Here is an 18,672-nt window from a genome sequence, read left to right on the forward strand (position 1 = left end):
CGTACCTCTTCAGACCTTGGTGTGCCCAGGTAGAAGTGTGGGTAATGACGGCACCTCTTGTGCACAGTTACTGTGAGAATGAACTCATACTCAAAGTGCCCAGGTGCCGACACTCCCTGGGTACTTGCTTTTGTTTCTACTCCTACTGTAATAGAAAGCATGAAATGGGTCAGCAGTAAGACAGACCTGTTTTGCCCGAGGGTTCTAGAAGTTGGGGAAGAACAAAGTCAGGCAACTTTTGCTTAGAGCCTTGTATTGCTTCAGGTCATACACACACACCACACACACACACACACACACACACACACACACACACACCACACACACACACACCACACACACAAGAATGTATACAGAGGAAAAACCAGACACTAGTCAAACAGACAGACATTCATGATGACTCTCTTTCTCTCTCAGGGCAGTAAACCCTTGGTGCAAAAATTCACACAGTCCTGTGTGCAGAACTCAGTACCATCGTAGAGTTCTGTCCCTGTGGCCTAAGTGTTCCCACAAGGTCTTCTAGTATGGCCATACCAAGGACTGATTTCAATCTGATTGTCCAATGAGGCACCCCCCGCCCCCGTGTCACACAGCAGGGTGGCCTTTATGCAGTGGCCAGTGGCTCTAATCAGACAAGAGAGATGGCAGGGGTGCTAGACGGGACAGAATGAACCTACTTGGGATCACAGCCCTGGCAAGTGGGAACCCCAGCAAGATATGAGCTCACACACTCTCTGAGTGCCTTGTCTACACAGCCGACACAGCCTTCCTTCTCTGCCTCAAAGCTCTCATTCCCAGATTCCCGGAATAGGACAGTCTGCAGGTGGGAATAACATCCTTGGGCAAATGCCCCTGATTTCAAGCCTGTGCTTTTCTTGTAGGCACACTGTTGGTCCCTGAGCACTAACACACCAGAGGGCAGACTTAGTCATCTACACCTGCCTATACCCAGCTTTAAAAAACTGTTTTTGTTTTTGTTTTGTTTTGTTTTTTTAAGATTTATTTATTTACTGTGAATGGTGCTTTGCCTACATGTAAGCATGCCTACTCACCAGAAGAGGGCACCAGATCTCATTACAGATGCTTATGAGCCACCGTGTGGTTGCTAGGATTTGAACTCAGGACCACGGAAGAGCAGTGCTCTTAACCTCTGAGGTATCTCTCCAGTCCCTTAAGAAAATCTTAAAACCTGAACGTGCTGCACTGTAGAAGGCAAACCTCACTCCCAGACAACTCGAAACAAGCCAGGATAAGCCCGGGTTGAAAGAGGAATGCACATCCCAGCTCAACCCCCTGGTTCAGAGAGAAGGAGCAGCCTAGGTACCTAGAGACCTGTCCCTTATCTGACTGTGTCTGATGCACAGACAGGAGCTTGAGCTGTGCAGATGGCTTTGCTGTTCCCTGGAGGGGCTTCCTTCCTTATTCACAGTGACAGGTTCAGCTCTCAGTCTGAGCTGGCAGCCATAGGCAGGGAAGGGGAATGGGTTTCCTGGCTGCTGGGGAAATCTTCTAATCTGCTGGCTTCTGCTTGAGGAACCCCCAGAAAGAGATTAGCATTGGGACCCTGTGGAGTCTGTTTATTGGTCAACTGATCCTGGGACATGTGTAGCCATACTCTCTTCCCACAGCCTTTTACATATGAAGAAACTACTGGCCCTGGGGGAATCCTTGGAGGTAGAGAATGGGGGCAAAGGACCCTAGGTGGCTGGGACAAGGCTGAGCCTGCCCCGACCCAATACTCTGTGCACCTCAAGCCTAGGATCTCACTAGAAACAGGGGAGTAGTGGCTTGGCCAGATCGAGCTGAACAACCCTTGAGATGGACAACACCATCCCATCCAGCCCCCAACCATCCCATCAAACACAACGCATTTTCCCTGTGTATCAATCTGCAGTGGGCTTTCCACGCTGGGCTCAGATCTGCTGCCTCTGAGATTTCAGAGCACAGAAGTCTATCCTGACCAGCCTCATCCTTTTTCAAGGCTGAAGGCAAGGAAATAAGTCATTGCCCTGAACCTGAGACCACCTTAGATTCCAGGAGTCAGGATGGGAGGGTGCAGATCTCACACAACCGATTCTCCCAAGAGAAAGAACACAGCTATGCATGGCCTCCAAGCCGCAAGTCCTTTAGGACTTCTGGTCCTGTTACTGCATCACAACAAAGACAGTGTGATCGAACAGCCCACGCCTTGACCTGTACAACTCAATAAAGCATGTCCCCTGTCTCTGTCGCCCCACCCCCAGCTCTGATTATTTCTTTATCTGAGCCTTAGACTCGCATTAGTACCTTAAGATAAGCTTGAGGTCACTGGGCCCTTTATCTGCCGCCCTTCCCAATATGGCTACAGTGAGTATCTGCTCTCTTTTCCCCATTTGTTTCTTCAGTGTATTGGGGTGCGTGGATGAATCTCACTTTGTGGGGCTCCAAAGCCAAGGCTTTACCCTAAGGCCTCTGGTGACATGCTACTTTAAATTAATCAGATCTGAATGTATAATTAGCAACTAGGAGGAAGACCAATGACAAAAATAAGTGGACCCCCCACCATCTCCCCCAGACTCTTGCTGGAGACAGCACCAACCAAGCCAAGAGCTAGAAACCTGTGGACATCCTCCCTGAAAAGAAGTGGAGCAGAGGCCCTAGGAAGATTATCCCAAGAAGGTGTTTGCCCCTGGAGCAGCGACAGGAATGTATGTCAAAGGCTGAGAAGGTTGGGGCCCATTAGAGGAGATGAAGCCTTTCCAAAATGCCTTAATCCCATCAAAGGATGGGGTGTACCAGAGAACACCATAATCCCATCAAAGAGTGAGAGGGAACTGGGGAGATCCTACCCCAGGTCCTGGAAGGAAGCTGGTTGTGAGAAATGGGACCGTCTCCACCACAGGAAGGTAAGACAGTCCACCTGCCCTCACCCCAGCAACCTTCCGTTCAGAGCTGGAAAGACCCGTCCTTCAAAACCTTTTGCTCTAGAAACTTCTTAGGTGTCCTGCTGAGTGTTGCCTTTCAAAGACAAATTAGTTTCAAACCAGAGGAGCCTGCTGCCTCTAACCCATCAGCCTCCAGGAGCCTGGGCAGATGTCCCCCCAGAGCCTGGGACAGGACAGCCAATACCAAATTAAAACTGGATTTAAAATAAATTAGTGAACAACAGCTCTCAGCCCTTCCTGCAGCCTGCTGCCGCTGCTCTTTTCTTTTTAGCCCAATAAAACAATTAACTTTTACATCTCAATTTAGAAGCAGCTGCCTTGGGGGCAGGGGAGCTCTGGCTGGGAACTCTAAACACAGGGAGAGAGGAGAATCCACCCATCCAGATAGCTGGAGCAGCCAGCAGGCAAGCTTGGCAGCTGCCGCTCGAAGAGCCTCAAAAGGCCTGTGCACGGAGGGCTTCTTGGCAAGCACGTCAGGTGAGGTGGCAGACCTCTTGGGGCCACTGGGATTGCTCATCGCAAAGGATGCTGTACTGGCTGGTTTTGTGTTTCAACTTGACACAAGCTGGAGTTATCACAGAGAAAGGAGCCTCCCAGGAGGAAATGCTTCCATGAACCCAGCTGTAGGGCATTTCCTCAATTAGTGATCAAGGGGGAAGGACCCAACCCATTGTGGGGGGTGCCATCCCTGGGCCCATAGTCCTGGCTTTTATAAGAAAGCAGGCTGAGCAAGCCAGGGGAAGCAAGACAGTAAGTAACATCCCTCCATGGCCTCTGCATCAGCTCCTGCTTCCTGACCTGCTTGAGTTCCAGTCCTGACTTCCTTTGGTGATGAACAGCAATGTGGAAGTGTAAGCTGAATAAACCCTTTCCTCCCCAACTTGCTTCTTGGTCATGGTGTTGTGTGCAGGAACACAAGCCCTGACTGGGATGGATGCAGAGGGTATTTATGATTGTCATAATCTGAGATGAACTGAGGGAACATCCCAAACCCAGCAGAAGCTCACTGTCAAGCATTCAGAGCATAGGATGTCTTACAAGAATCTGTAATGCAGTCTGTGAAGTGTCACTGAGTGGAAACCACTTCCTGTCCCTTCTCTATCCAGATGGCGCAGGTAAGGCCTTGGCCAGGGGGCCAGTTTTCTGGGAGCTAAGCTTGAGTTTGGTGGGCCGGCTAGGGGTTGGGCAACTGTGAAAGACAACGGAGATGGCCACCATCACAGCACCCACGAGCTGCAGGCCGAAAGGAAGCCTGGGTAAGTGGGAGAGGCGGACAGGAAGGTGAGCAAAGGAGCCCTAAACGGAGGAGTAGTGTTGGAACAGAAAGGGAAGGACTCAAGATCACAGGGAGAGAGGCTGGGCTGGGAAGTCTGAAGTCTGACAGACACAATCAGCATGTGACACAGTGACAGTGATCCTGGGGGCCTCAGAGCAGCAGGGCCAGACCTCTGCCACCATTCTCTCAGGAAGGGAGAAGCAGTTGTGGGAGGTGAATTAGAGAATTGACAAGAGAGCCTGGAATCTGGTGGTTTAAAGAGGTCAGTGAGGGACGGGCTTCAGAAAAGGAGGGGATGTCAAGTGATTGGGCCCAGCTGACCTGAGAGAGAGGAGTGGCTTATCCTTCTAAAACTTTTCTTACCAGACCTTAAGAAGATCCTGGTACGGTTTTCTCTCACAATTAGGAATCAGCCCAGCAGAAGGGATGATGTCAGTCTCTTTGAAGATGTCCAGGATCCTGCATGAAGCAGGAAGGAAGCCGTGTCTGGCAGAAGACACACCACAGTGAAGTAGAGAAAATAGACCCGCCCCTCCCCCATTTCTCCTCATGCGGGAGAAAGGTGGATGCCCTACTGGGATGAAGTGATGAGACGGGGACCAACAGCAGAGTGAGCCATCAACAGAGGCTGATCGAGCACTGATCAAGGCATACAGCAGAGGACAACCCAGGGCTTGAAGCAAAGTCCACAGACCTCAGGAACAGCTGACTCAAAGGGAATCTTTAAGCCTCACAAAAGAGGGTGCCCCAGTCTGAGGTGACATGTCTTCACAGAAAGCAAAGTCTTTAATGCATACACTATGCTCTGTAAAAAGACTCTGGCCCCAGGACTGCACGGTGGGGCTGTGTATGCCTGGCAATTGCAGGCAGAATGCCCAGCACACACAGTGAAGGAGTCCCTAGAGAGCTTCGTGAGAGCTAACCTAGTCCCCAGGGTAGCATGGGGAGATAGGTAAGGCAGAGGGATTGCTACACTTGGGAGCCACGAAAACATACCGACTTTGACTTTTTTAAAAAGGATTTAAACAAAAATACATGACTATGGGGGCCACCATCAACAGAGGGGCCCGCACACACAAGTACATGTAAAAACCACAAATGAATGGAGCTAGAGCTCCTTTAACATGATTTCTGACATACGCGTGTGAGGGTGACTGTGAGGATGTAGGACACCCCATGGGCAAAGCTGCTTGAAGTGCACCTCCAAACCACAGAAGATCACACTCTTAAGCAGAGATGACCCTGGGTTCTCCAACCGCCCATCCCCCTCCCCCCCGCCCCAGCTCGGTGCAATCTGCAACAAAACATTTAACGGCCTCTGTTGCCCTCTAGTGGTCGCTTCTGGAAACACACTTTTTCCTCTTGGTAGGGACAAGTTCCTAGGCAAATTGTGGGAGGCCCTGCGGATTCTCTCCAGCGGTGTCCTCATCTGCCAAAATCAATGGGCAAGTTCGCAGCAAACCCCCAAAGTGGCGCTCCTAGCCTGTCTGCGCAGTGAAATCCATACAGAAAGTCACCCACCTAGTCTCTACATTTCGAAATCAATTCTAATAGAAACAACTACGCAGACTAACGATGAGAACAGCGTCTAAGAGATGAGAGCCCAGAGCTCCCACCTTATTCACGGTGGGCTAGCTTCCAGACACTCGCGTACCCCTTTTCATTTGTGTCCTGTCAATACAGAATGGAAAAATTACAGGGATAAGCAGCTCATGCGTTTTAAATTGCACATTGCTCCAATAGTAAGATGAATCGAATTATCTCCTCTCTCCAGTGTGTCTACACTGTGTGTGCTATCCAGCTGGTACGTAACTGTGCAGCTGTCTTGGTGATCAGATGGACCGTTGTGGTGCTGCAGAGCTTGTGTTCAAGTAATTAATATAGGTGGGAGGAGTGGGAGGCGTAGAACAGGCTGACCCTGGTTCTATGCAAGAGTGTTGCAGGCCACATGGGATGAATCAGAGTTATCACAGGGTGTTTGGCACTATTCCCGGTCTCAGACGACAGCCCAGGCACATTGTATTTCCATAAGCGAATGCTGGGTTCACTCGCCAGACCTCAGTTCCTGAAGTGGCCACTAGGGGGCAGTATTCCTGGGCATCTCCCAGGCACTCTTGGACCATCTATCTGATCTCTCACAACCAGACCTTTCTTCCCGTCTGCTTCTCCGGCACCTGGAAGCAGCTATTGGCAAAGCACACACGGCTGAACAAGGCTGGCTCCAGCAGAGCACCACGGGCCTTGGCTGCCTGAGGGTGCTGTGTATTAGCCTACAACAGCAGTCTTTTAGTCTGCAAATAAGTAAACTGAGGCCAGAGGAGCTGGGGCCCATGACCCTTGGCAACATCAACCGAGTACAGACAGTCACAATTCCCAAATCTCTCTTTGCAAGGGACTCCGGCAGTTCCTTAAAGCTCTGTTAATTCCCACTAGGATGGATAGACTTCCAGTAATTCCCAGGTTAACATCAGACGATGAGAAAGCTCAGGTTGAAGGCTAAGGCTAGTCACCTGCACTTTTGCACTCCCCATAGGGCCTGTTTTGTAAAGTTTTCCCGGGTAAATGGGAACAAATGTCCGCACACCCCAGATACGGTATTGTCCTAGCTTGCGTTGCTGTTAGGTGACAGAACACCGTGACTGAAAACAACTTGGGGAAGAAAGGCTTTCATCCTACAGTTACAGACCACCATGAAGGGGAAAAGGGCGGGAACTCAAGGCAGGAACCTGGAGGCAGGAGCTGAAGCAAAAGCCACCGAGGCGTGCTTGCTCCTTGTGGCTTGCTCAACCTGCTGTATTATTCAACCCAAGACCATCTGTCCAGAGGTAGCACCACGCACAGCGGACTGGACCCTCCCACATCAACATCGGTCAAGAAAATTAATTCTCAGACTTGCCCATAGGCCCATCTGGGGGAGGCATTTTCTCAGTGGGGGCTCCCTCTTTTCAGATGGCTCACCTTGATGAAGATCTAACCAGCACAGGCACCAATGACAGACCAGAGCACAACCCCACCAAACTCCAACTTTTGAGCCAATAGCTCATTGGCCTTACTTAGAGAGCACGGTTGAGGGGCTACTTAAGGAGTGTAGGTGTCTTAGTCAGGGTTTCTATCCTGCACAAAACATCATGACCAAGAAGCAAGTTGGGGAGGGAAGGGTTTATTCAGCTTACACTTCCACATCGCTGTTCATCACCAAAGAAAGTGAGGACTAGAACTAAAGCAGGTCAGGAAGAAGGAGCTGATCCAGAGGCCATGGAGGGATGTTACTGGCTTGCTTCCCCTGGCTTGGTCAGCTTGCTTTTTTATAAAACCCAGGACCGGGATTGAGGAGTTAGCTCAGTGGTAGAGCACTCGCCTAGTAAGCACAAGGCCCTGGGTTCAGTCCTCAGCTCCAGAAAAAGAAAAAAAAAAAAAAGGACAAAATAGAACCCAGGACCACCAGCTCAGGGATGGCACCACCCACAATGGGCCTTCCCACCCTTGATCACTAACTGAGAAAATGCCTTACAGCTGGATCTCATGGAGGCATTTCCTCAAGGGAGGCTCCTGTCTCTGTGATAACTCCAGCTTGTGTTAAATTGACACTCAAAGCCAGCCAGCCCAGTAGGTAACCCCAGAGCAGCTGCATTGCTGCTAAGTCTCACCCTAGCTCAGGGACAATGACGTCCCTGTGACTGTATCGCTGGAGTATCTCCCCTCTTCAGCCAACTTTCCACACTCTATACGTTCTAGCATCTCCTGAGGCCGGGATTTGTGCAGAATTATAAGCTGGTGGCAGGGTAGGAAGGTGACTGAGGTCTCACATGACAGTCCAGAGATTCCCCCACCCCCTCCTTGTGAGAAGTACCATGAGTAGTCACAGCTGCTTCTGAAGACAACGGTGATGTCTGCTATGCTTAGGAGACCGTGCTTACAACAAGTGCCTCGAAAATACCTGGGGCTCACTCGAGAGACCCAATGGACATAGCTGCTTGTCTTGGGGTTCAGCAGCAGTCTTTAGGGTGAGGAGAGGAGGGAAGGGGAGGAAACCGAGACCCTTAACAGTAGACCTCTGGAATAATCCATCAGCCTGTCGTACTCACCTTTGGTTTTGTGGCAAATGTTTTATCTCTAAGTCATGTCTATTTCCTACTGCGATGGGGGTATCCAAGCCTCTCAGCCCTCTCCGGTGGCTGTCCTTGGCTGGCAGAGCAGGGACTGTTCAGGTGTGGTGGAGGATGAGTGACATCTGCAGGCCTAGCAGGTGAGGAACAGTTGGGTTCTCTCTGAACAATCTGGGTCATCTCATTGCGTGGGTTGGGGTTTTAATACTTTACCTTCGAGAAGAGGAATTGTAAAATTACTTCGGGGCTATGAAAGCACCTCCCGGAAAATGAGGCTCATAGATTCCTGCAGGTCCCTCACTCACTGTTAGTGTCATCCACAAGGCATTTTCTTAGAAACAGATTAACAAGATTATTCGTGAGGCTTAGCCAAAGAGGCTTGCAGGGAAACAGGAAATGAAAATGTGAACTTAGAACCAAACATCACGGAAACAGCAGCATCCCGCTGGGGTGGCTGGACTTAACTCAGCGGCTTTGAAGCCCTGGGTGAATTCACTTTGACCTTTCTGTGCTTGGGTTAGCTTATTGGCTGCAGTAATATTGCAGCCTGGAAAAAAAAATCACCTGGTGGCTAAAGGAAGAAACGCAACACAGACTACCAGACGCCTTGGGAACACCCGTTAAGGACAAACTGCAAGAAAGATTCAAGATCATGGCTGCAGTGGTGAGGGGAAGGAAACCAGGGAGGAGTGAAAACTGGACTTGCGCATTTCCATCCATTTCTTTGATGTGGATAATGCTGGAGGAGGGCTGGGGATGGGGCATGTGGCTGAAGAGTTGCAGTCTCTGTGTGCCAGGTCATGGGTTCAAGCCTCAGCCCCGAAAACAAACAAAATAAGAATAAACATGTTCAAGATGTGAACTGAACAAGAGAACACTGAATTGTGCTGCGCACTGAAAAATGCTGGAAACGTTGTTCTTAAAAGGTTTATCTGGGCAGGGGAACTGAAAAGATGGCTCAGTGGTTAAAAGGGCTACTGCTCTTTTAGTGTATCCAGGTTCCATTTCCAGGATGAGGCAGGAGGATTACAAATTTGAAGCCAGTTTGCGCTACAGAATGAGAGACACCTTGTCTCAGCAGGCCAAAGAGAAAACTAAGGAAAACAAGGAAGCAAACCAACGAAAGAGCTAAACAGATCAGCAGCGGCCAGCACTTACCATGCTATGGTTACCCTGTGCACAGCCCGTCTCTTTAGTACGTGGCTTGCTGATTCTCACATCTTAATAGCTATTCAGCTACATCATCAAAGAAAGTCATTGTCAAAGAAAGCGATTGATCTGCAGCCACAGCTGTCACTCCCAGCTTTATGACAATGTACTCTCTGTCTCCTGATTTTCCTGTCCTGGACGACTGATGGGAATGGAATCCTAGGATAGAGTGTGTTAATTAAGTACAAAATGGGGTCACTCACCTCAGTGGGGGTTCATACCTATTACACATGTGTCGTTTTCATGGCTGAACAGTATTCCAGTGCAGGAACAGACCCAGTGGTTTGTTCAAGCAGTAAGTGGTTCAGGTGGAACCATTCAAGTGGTTTCTCCATTTTAGCTGCTACTGACAATTCTGCTTGTGGAGGTTTGAACAAGAACGGTCCCCATCGGCTCATATATTTGAATAGGGAATGGTACTATTTGAAAGAATTAGTGAGTGTGACCTTGTTGGAGGAAATACGTCACTAAGGGTGGGCTTTGAGGTTTAGAAGCTCAAGCCAGGCCCAGTGTCTCTCTCTTCCTGCTGCCTTAGCATCTGGATGTAGAACTCTCAGCTACCATTGTCTGTCTGCATGCTGCCATGATGACAACAGACTAAACCTCTGGACTGTAGGCCAGCCCCAGTTAGATGCTTTGCTTTGTAAGAATTTCTTTGGTCACGGCGTCTCTTCACAGCAACAGAAGATTGACTAACAAGCTGTCGTAAGGGGGTAATGTACATGTGTTTTCATTTCTCTTGTGTACATGCTTAGGAGTGTAATGCTGGGCCACAGGGTTAACTCTGTTCTTGAAAAAGATAGAAGCCTCCTTTCCAACGGGGTTGAGTGTATCTCACTCCCCCTTTAGTGACTAGGGCTGTAATTCACAGCACCTGCAGCAGGGACTCACTAGGACACAGCGTCTTCTCTTTTTCACAATTATTTTTGTTAGTTTTTTTTTAAGACAGAGTGTTGCTAAGTTGCCCAAAATGCTCTTCAGTCCCTAGACTCAAGCCACCCTCCATCCTCAACCTCCCAACCGATAGAACTATGGGTGTGTGGCTCTGCCCCTAAGTTTTCATGTCATCAGTTTATCTACTGGGATTTGAAACTGAAGCTCATGCATCTCAGGTTGGTCTTGATCTTACCATGTAGCTGAGAATGACCTTCAACTCCTGAGTTCTCCTCTCCTGGTGGGTACTGGGGTTTCCTGAATCTGACACCACACCTGGCTTGTTTATTTAATTCTTTTTTTAATATCTGTTTATTTTATTTATATGAGTACACTGTGGCTGTCTTCAGACCAGAATAGGGCATCAGATTCCATTATAGATGGTTGTGAGCCACAGCGTGGTTGCTGAGAACTGAACTCAGGACCTCTGGAAGAGCAGTCAATGCTCTTAACTGCTGAGCCATCTCTCCTGCCTGGCTGTTCAATTCTTAATCATTTAAGCTGGAGTGAAGTTAAATTTCCCAGGAGTTTTAATTCACAGTTCTATAATTAATGATAAAGAACATGGACTTCAACGGATCAAATTCTGGGTAATGGAAATATGGGTGGTTGGCCTGTCTTTATTTTTAATATGCCCACACAGTGTTTTAAGATATCAGCATTTTGCTGATAAAGTGTTTACCACATAATGAGCCCTTTAAGAATAGTAATAGTGCTTTAGCCATGGAGGAGCTGACATCTGACCTTGTCATGCTCAATCCCTAGAGCCTAGTCAGCCTCCTAGCTCTCCAGGAAAAGCCAAGGCTGCCTAGACTCGGTGTCCAGCACTGATGGTTCTCTTTGCACTAGAGGGCTCTCAAACACAACAGTGATTAGAGGGGCCCTTCAAATGCAGAGTATGCTCAGCTGCCTGCTCGTGTGGGCCCCTAGGGCCACTTATAGTGATGGTCAGCTTCAGGGCATGGGAGAACACCACTATGATCTCCCATAAGTCCTGTCTCTCCCCCCCCCCCTCTCTCTCTCTCTCATTTCCAGAGCCCTGCCATCCAGGCCTCAGCCAGGGTCTAGACTGACATTAGGTCTGGCTGCCTGTCTGTCTTTCCATCTGTCTGTCCCCTTCTCCCTCCCAACAGAGATGCTTCTGGAACTGGGATGGAGTCTCTGAGAGACTGCCGTGATCAACAGATGGTGCCTTTGCTGGTGGTTGGGCGTTTTCAGTCCTTGAAATTATTGGAATGTTGCATTGGCAAACAAAGCAGCAGTGGGGCCTGGAGTGGGAGGGTGAGTTCCTCATGAAGAAGGTGGGCATAAGAATGAGCACTGAGCTCCTCCTACATGGAGGGCACAGCAGAAAGCACATTTGTTGTCAGAGAGTTTTGTTATCGTGAAAAGACGACATGACCACAGCATGTAATCGGAGCTGTCTTGCAGTTTCAAAGGTTTAGTCCATTATCATCATGTTGGGGAGCACGGCAGCATCCAGGCAGATTTGGCTCTGGAGAAGGAGCTGAGAGTTCTACATCTGGACACAAAGGCAACAGAAGGAGACTGTGTACCACAGTGGGTATAACGAGCATAGGAAGCCTCAGTGCCTGCCCCACGGTAGCACACTTCCTTTAACAAAGCCATACCTCGTAACAGGGAGGACTCCGTGTGGGCTAAGCCTTCAAACTCATGAGTTTATGGGGAGCATTCTTATTCAAACCACCACATTTATGGTCCAAAAAATGGGCCCCCACCAAACACTTGACCTTGGGTCAACAGCTTGATCTTGGGTGTCACCAGCCAATGAGATATACACTGCTGTTGTTTAAAACACAGTCTGTGGCATTTTGTTACAGCAGCCTGAGCTGACTAAGAACTTCCATATCTCTTGTGCCCCAAGGCTAGGTGCACCCTAGGGATCTGTGACCGTCTAGCAATTTCCTTCCATTGCCATCAGAGGAAATTGAACCAACTGGAGAGAGACCAAGAACATCTTAATGCATCCACGGGGGCCTGAGGATGTAGCTCAGTGGCAGGACACTGGTCTGGCCTGTATCAGGCCTTGGGTTCAATCACCAGCACACTATATATCTTCATCTTCCGGGGTGTGCCTTGGGCTGTAGTGTGGTCCAACCCCCACAGAACTGTGGAAGAGGACTACCACTGTCGATGACAGAACACATCTCTTCTCTACCACTTCCTGTCTGCAGAATCAAGGCCCAAGAGCATTCTTTAAGTTACTTGTTCGTGTTCCTCTTTTTTATCTTTCTCTGTTTGAAAGCATATAAGGAACATCTTTGGACCTCTACCAGCTTCAGCAACCCCAACCACTGTGGTCTCCCCACAGCTACTGCGCTCCACATGGGAGGTGCACAGGGACCCCAAGGTGGTGTCCTCTTTCTCCACTTCCCTCCGGACAGATTCCTCTGCCAGCCCAGTGAGGAAACCCTCAGGTCCCAGGCCCCAGCCAAAAATTTCCAGAGGCTAAGGGCAAGCTCTCACCTCGCACACTTCCTAACCTAGGACAGCCCTCGATCTTTCTATTTGGTGGTAGAAAGCTTGCTAGCCATCTCCAATACCGCTGTCCATCCTTTCTCAACCGCGAATGTTTGGCAACATTTATTCTCAAAGGTGAATAAAGGAAGTCTGACACACCAAGGAAGACAACTAACAGCATTTAGTGCCAACTTAGAGTTTCTCGAGCAAAAAAACTAGTAATAATCCAAAGTTTGGAAAACTTGTATCTGCCTCTGTGTGTCGTCCAGCTTCCTGTGTTTATATGCATTCCTGAAATTGGTGTTAAAATGACTACTGTGGACTTTTTAAAGGTTTCCTCCCCCCCCCCTCTGTGTGTGTGTGTGTGAGAGAGAGAGAGAGAGAGAGAGAGAGAGAGAGTGAGAAAGAGAGACAGAAAGACAGAGAGAGACAAAGAGACAGAGAGAGACAGAGAGACAGAGGTAGTAGTAACAGTAGTATGCCATGTGTATGTGCTCTTAGAGGCCAGCAGAGGGAGCTAGAGCTACAGACAGTTGTGAGCACTCTTGCCTGCTACTGAAAACTGACGGCCCTCTGGAAGAATATTCCATACACTTACCAAGTGAGCTGTTGCTTAGGAAATTTTTGGATAAATGGGTGGCTCGGTTGTTTCCAAATGACCATTGTTTAATGTTACAAAATTATGAATGAGTTTTTAAAAAGTCACAGCACAGAAGAGAAACACTTTTTAACAAAGAAGGGGAATTCGCCCACATTTTTCCAGACTCCATATGCAAATTACTTCTGAGTAAGAGTATAATGAGCTGTGAAAGACAGTTAGTGGCAATTGAGAGTTTTAAGTCCTTTCTACTGATGGCCAGGCCAAGAGCAATTTTGAGCCTCTAAAATGTCTCTTGATGCCAAGTTCAGGGACACAGCATTTTAAAAGGCAAAACCCACAGTGATACATCGGAGTTAGATGAGAGCCAGGTAACCTTGAGACGTTCATTCCTGGCAGAGCATAGTAGTTATTTCAGACATAACTTACCAATTATTTTGTTTAATACATCTGGACCATGGTCAAGGCCATGAAAATTTCAAATATGTTGCCAGGGTAGACAATGTGACTATTGCAGGGAGGGGGCGGGGTAGAGGGCTGAGAACTGTCTGAGAAAGCACCAAATGGAGTCAGAACAGGGTGGTGATACTGTAGTCATTCTAAGTCACTTGTCAAGTTTGGTGCAGTGACAAGGAGGGAACTCGCTGCCACCTAGGGGAACTCAGGGCCAGGAGATGGCTCAGCAGGTAAAGGCACCTGCCTGCCGCCAAGTCTGACAACTGAGTTCAAGTCCTGGGACTCACATGACTCCTGAAAGATGTCTTCTGACTCCCACACTTGAGCATACTTCCACATGTATGTATATACATACATAGATACATATATACATACATACATACATACTACATACATACATACTACATACATACACACACATATACACACATACATACTTCCATGTGTATATGTGGGCCCCGTATTCACACTAAATAAAATTTTTAAAATGTAATCAAATGCTTTAGAAATCTGTTAAAACCACTGCCCTTGCTCTGATATAACTGTCTAGACACAAGGCTGAATTTTCATGACCCCAAGCAGAGGTGAGAATGCAGCCATCTTCTGTAAAGCTAGATAGCAAACATTTTAAATTGTGGGATGAAGTCTTGTATAAATTATATGTTTTTAAAATGTACTGACTTCATAAAAATGGAATGTGTATAGTAGTATATGATAGATTTACCAGCATTGTCAAGTGAAGCACTCTCATTGTGAACTTTGTGTAGTATCCCTTGGGAGCATATGTGTGCCTGAGTATCCATGCACACCAAGGGTCAATCTTAGAATTTACTCCTCAGGTACCTTTCAGTTAAGCTCTTGTTTTTTTTTTTAATTTTTAAAACATTTCTCTCTCCTTCACTCTCCTTCTCCCTCTCCCTCTCCCTCTCCCTCTTTTTCCCCTCCCTCCCTCCCTCTCTCATGCGTGAGTGTGTGTGTGTGTGTGTGTGTGTGTGTGTGTGTGTGTGTGTGTGTGTGTGTGTGTGTAGGCTTGGTGGCAAGTGCCTTTACCCAGTGAATCAGCTCACTGGCCCCACTTTGGTTTTTGAGAGAGCGATTTTTCACTGGACTGGAACTTGCCAATGGACAGGCTGTCTAATGAACCACCTGCATCCAACTGTCTTTGCCTGGGAACCCGAGCACACACCACCATGCACAATTTTTCACACGGGTCCTGAGGATCAGCCTCAGCTCGACACTTCACCAACCCAGCTGTATTCCCAGCCTTGTGACCAGTATTTCTATTGTTATCAATAGCAATAAGATGTCACTACACAACTAAAAGTTTCTTGTCTTTAGTCACTTTTAAGACTGGCAAGAGGTCCTAAGAGCAGATAGCTTGAGGCAGGAAGGATCTTCAATTGTTTTCTGAAAACTTGCTATGTCTACCCCAAGTGGGAACCATGAACCTTGAGGACAGTGGCATACAATGTCAACAACAGTTCATCAAGTGTCACAAATGAGACACTCTCTGGTGCCAGATGCTGATAACACATGTGTGAGAATCGGGAGTACCTGTAACTTCCTCTGAAATTGACTGTGAGGCTTAAATATTCAAAAATATTTTTGAAATAATGTACCCTCTACCTTTCTATCAAAAGTTTCTGTACGTTTTGATTTGTTTGGATATGTCTGCGACCATAGGATTTCATAGTGACCATAAACTGTACAGTTCTACCTGTAAGAACACTGCTTCAACCATGACTTTGGAGGTGGTGGTAATGTGTTTGTTGACTTGGTTGGAGTTCAGCTGTGAGACTTGTCCAGAGTAACCTTTCTAGTTTATCACCACCACTGCCATCACCACCACCACCACCACCAACAACAACAACAACAACATAACCACAATCACCACCACCACCATCACCACCACCACCACCACCACCACCACCACTACTATCACCACCACCATCACCACCACCACCACCACCATCACCACCACCACCACCACCACCATCACCACCACCACCATCACCACCACCACCACTACTATCACCACCACCATCACCACCACCACCACCACCATCACCACCACCACCACCACCATCACCATCATCCACTCATTGTATTTTACTAAGTGAATGCTAAAAAGAGTATTTCCACAGAACTCTCCAGAAATGTAAAATCCCCATGTGACAACTGATATAGCAGTTTGTAAAGTAGCATTCACAAAAATGAAAATCTTTCAGGGTATTTTCTTCCATGTTCCTCATGACCTGCACACCTGGGAACTGGACATTGTTAGATTTAATGCTTACATGATTTTCTCCATTTATTTATTTATTTCACACATGAATTTTTCCTCCACTAATTAACCAATCGATTTCTTCATCTTACATGTGAGTGTTTTTTTTAAAAAGTAAACTCAATGAAATTAAAAAGAATAAAGATACCTTTAAGCACCCCAACTTTTCTGTCCCTTTGCTCATCTTATTTCTCAAATGAGGAAGCAGATACAAGCAAACCTCGGTTTCCTCTGCCCCTTTGTATGCAGCAGATCATTTCGAAGGCTGATGTCAGCCCTTGTTTGAGGTCAGGGCACTGGCAGTGGAGCCAAGGCCCCTGTGTCTGAACCACTATTCCCATCTGTTTAGGGAGCCCTTGAGTGTTCCCACAGCTCCAGTAGTTCCATTCTGCCTGCCACCTGTCATATGGTCTCCCTGTCCACTGCTCTGTAAGCATGGTGTCGACTGTCCCCTTTCTCACTCCACTCCAGCCTCTGCGTCCTACATGCTTGTGACTGCTCTGTGAACACTTGCTTGCAGAGAAACCACTGGACTTGAGTTTCTGACATACAGCACTTGCTCTGTCCACTGTGCCATTAGAATAATACCTAGGTACCACTGTGCTGGCATCATGAAAAGTGGTATCTATTTACACCCAGGACCTCTTTGTGAAGCCAGGAAAGAAAATATGCAGTTTGCATGCCAATGAAGCTGATTATAGTTGTAATCAAAAGATGAATGTCTACCCATATCAACATTGTAAGAATCTAGCACACTAAATAACTAAAATGACTCGTGCCTAGGGTAGCTGAGTAGAGTCCAAAGTCTAGTCCTGGACATGCAGTTCTGACTTTTACAGCCACTAGATATATATATATATATACACGGGGCCACTCTCAACTTTGCTGAGAGCATGACTCATTCTGCTCAGCCTCCTGCCCACTTGGGAACGACCTATACCCAGCTAAGTCAGCCAGAGTCACAGTGGCCCTGCTATAAACCAGGCTGACAAGCAAGCTGTGTGTATCTTTGCTGCCAGGGCTTCATAGGATCTCTGGTGTGCAGCATTTAGGTGAGCATACAGTGTGCATCTGGAAAGCAGTGAGAGCTGTGGGTGTGACATTGACTGAGAAAGGGGACTCCAGGGACAGCAGAGTGATCTACGTGAGACCCATGTTAGTCAAAGCAGCTGTGTCTCAAGAGAAACAGAGGGGTGGCCAGTCCACTAGGGACCAAGGCAAAAGCCAGAAATATGTGTTCTGCTTAGCAGGAAGGATCAAAAAGCAGGAGGGAAGTCTTCAAAAGTGACAATGACAATGATAAATGGATATTTTTGCCTGAAGAAGCCGAATGAGTGAGAGGTACACACAGGGTAGAATGGAGCATGGCATCCTGCTTTATGTGTAAAAGTCCATCAGGAATGCCACACTTCCTGTGGGACAGGAACCAGGGGCCAGGAGCTTGGTAGTTCTGTCAATGGCTGTTCCTAGCACTGGGTCACATGTGGTGGAAGGGCCTGAGAGCTGTTTTCGGTTCTGGTGCTAGGCTTAGGTTTTCTGTGTATTGCCTGATCCCCTATGGAGCTGAGGGACCCATGTAGCCTGCAAAATCCAAGGGCAGCAGTGTTGGCGTCTTCCTCTCCTTCCACACAAACCACAGACTCACAGTTTCAGGAATGGAGCACAGCCCTTGGCACGAGTGCTCAGGGCCCTCTCGCCAGGCCAGGACATTACACTCCAGCTGCTCTCCCATCTCTCTGGTGACTCCCAGAAGACAGACTCCAAAGATTCTCTGTTTGCACCTGCTATTCATGGTTGTCCCTCCTGTTTCACAGTCATGTCTTACTCGTGAGCAAGGAGCTAAGGGAGGGGCAATAACTTGGACTCTGCCACTTCCCACAGCTGGCTGTGAGACAGCAAAGCTACTCATTAGTGTAGTCATGACAGCCAGACAGTGAGTTGAGACACCCTGGGCTATAGCACATTTCTCCAGCCTCATGAAGGGTCAGATTCCACACACTAGCTGATGACTTTGTCAGAGGGCATCTCGCCAAACAGAACCACAAAGAGTTTCTGGGGTTCTAGGGAGAGGACAGGGTGCTAAGAGACTAGGGAGACCCACTCCTCTTCCAGATGGAATGTCGGCCCTGTTTCCTACACACTGGGCCGGTTGCTCATTTGGGTTGCAGATAGGACATTAGACAATGGTGAATTGACTTCAAGTCCACACAGAAGTCCATGGGCTTGCTCCCACGTAAGCGAAAGAGGGTGCTGAGGAGCCCTGGCTGGGTGTGGGAAGCAACTTTGAGAGGCATACCCTGCCCTTCTCAGTGCTCAGGTCTCTGAAGGCTTCAGAAGGCTAGAGGGGGTTGAAGTATATACCTGAAATTTCATTGTGACATTCAGAGGGTACCCAAAATGAGATG

At 48.0% G+C, this 18,672-nt stretch overlaps 1 long non-coding RNA gene across 1 annotated transcript; it reads left to right on the plus strand.

The window, feature by feature from the left end:
* The first annotated feature begins 324 nt into the window (after positions 1 to 324).
* On the plus strand, positions 325 to 5,911 carry LOC134485187 (uncharacterized). The gene is made up of 2 exons (XR_010063176.1): positions 325 to 2,885; positions 3,232 to 5,911. It is a non-coding gene; the product is annotated as an uncharacterized LOC134485187 (long non-coding RNA).
* Positions 5,912 to 18,672: the final 12,761 nt, after the last annotated feature.

The sequence above is a fragment of the Rattus norvegicus genome, chromosome 1, assembly GCF_036323735.1.
Source record: "Rattus norvegicus strain BN/NHsdMcwi chromosome 1, GRCr8, whole genome shotgun sequence".
Taxonomy (NCBI): domain Eukaryota; kingdom Metazoa; phylum Chordata; class Mammalia; order Rodentia; family Muridae; genus Rattus; species Rattus norvegicus.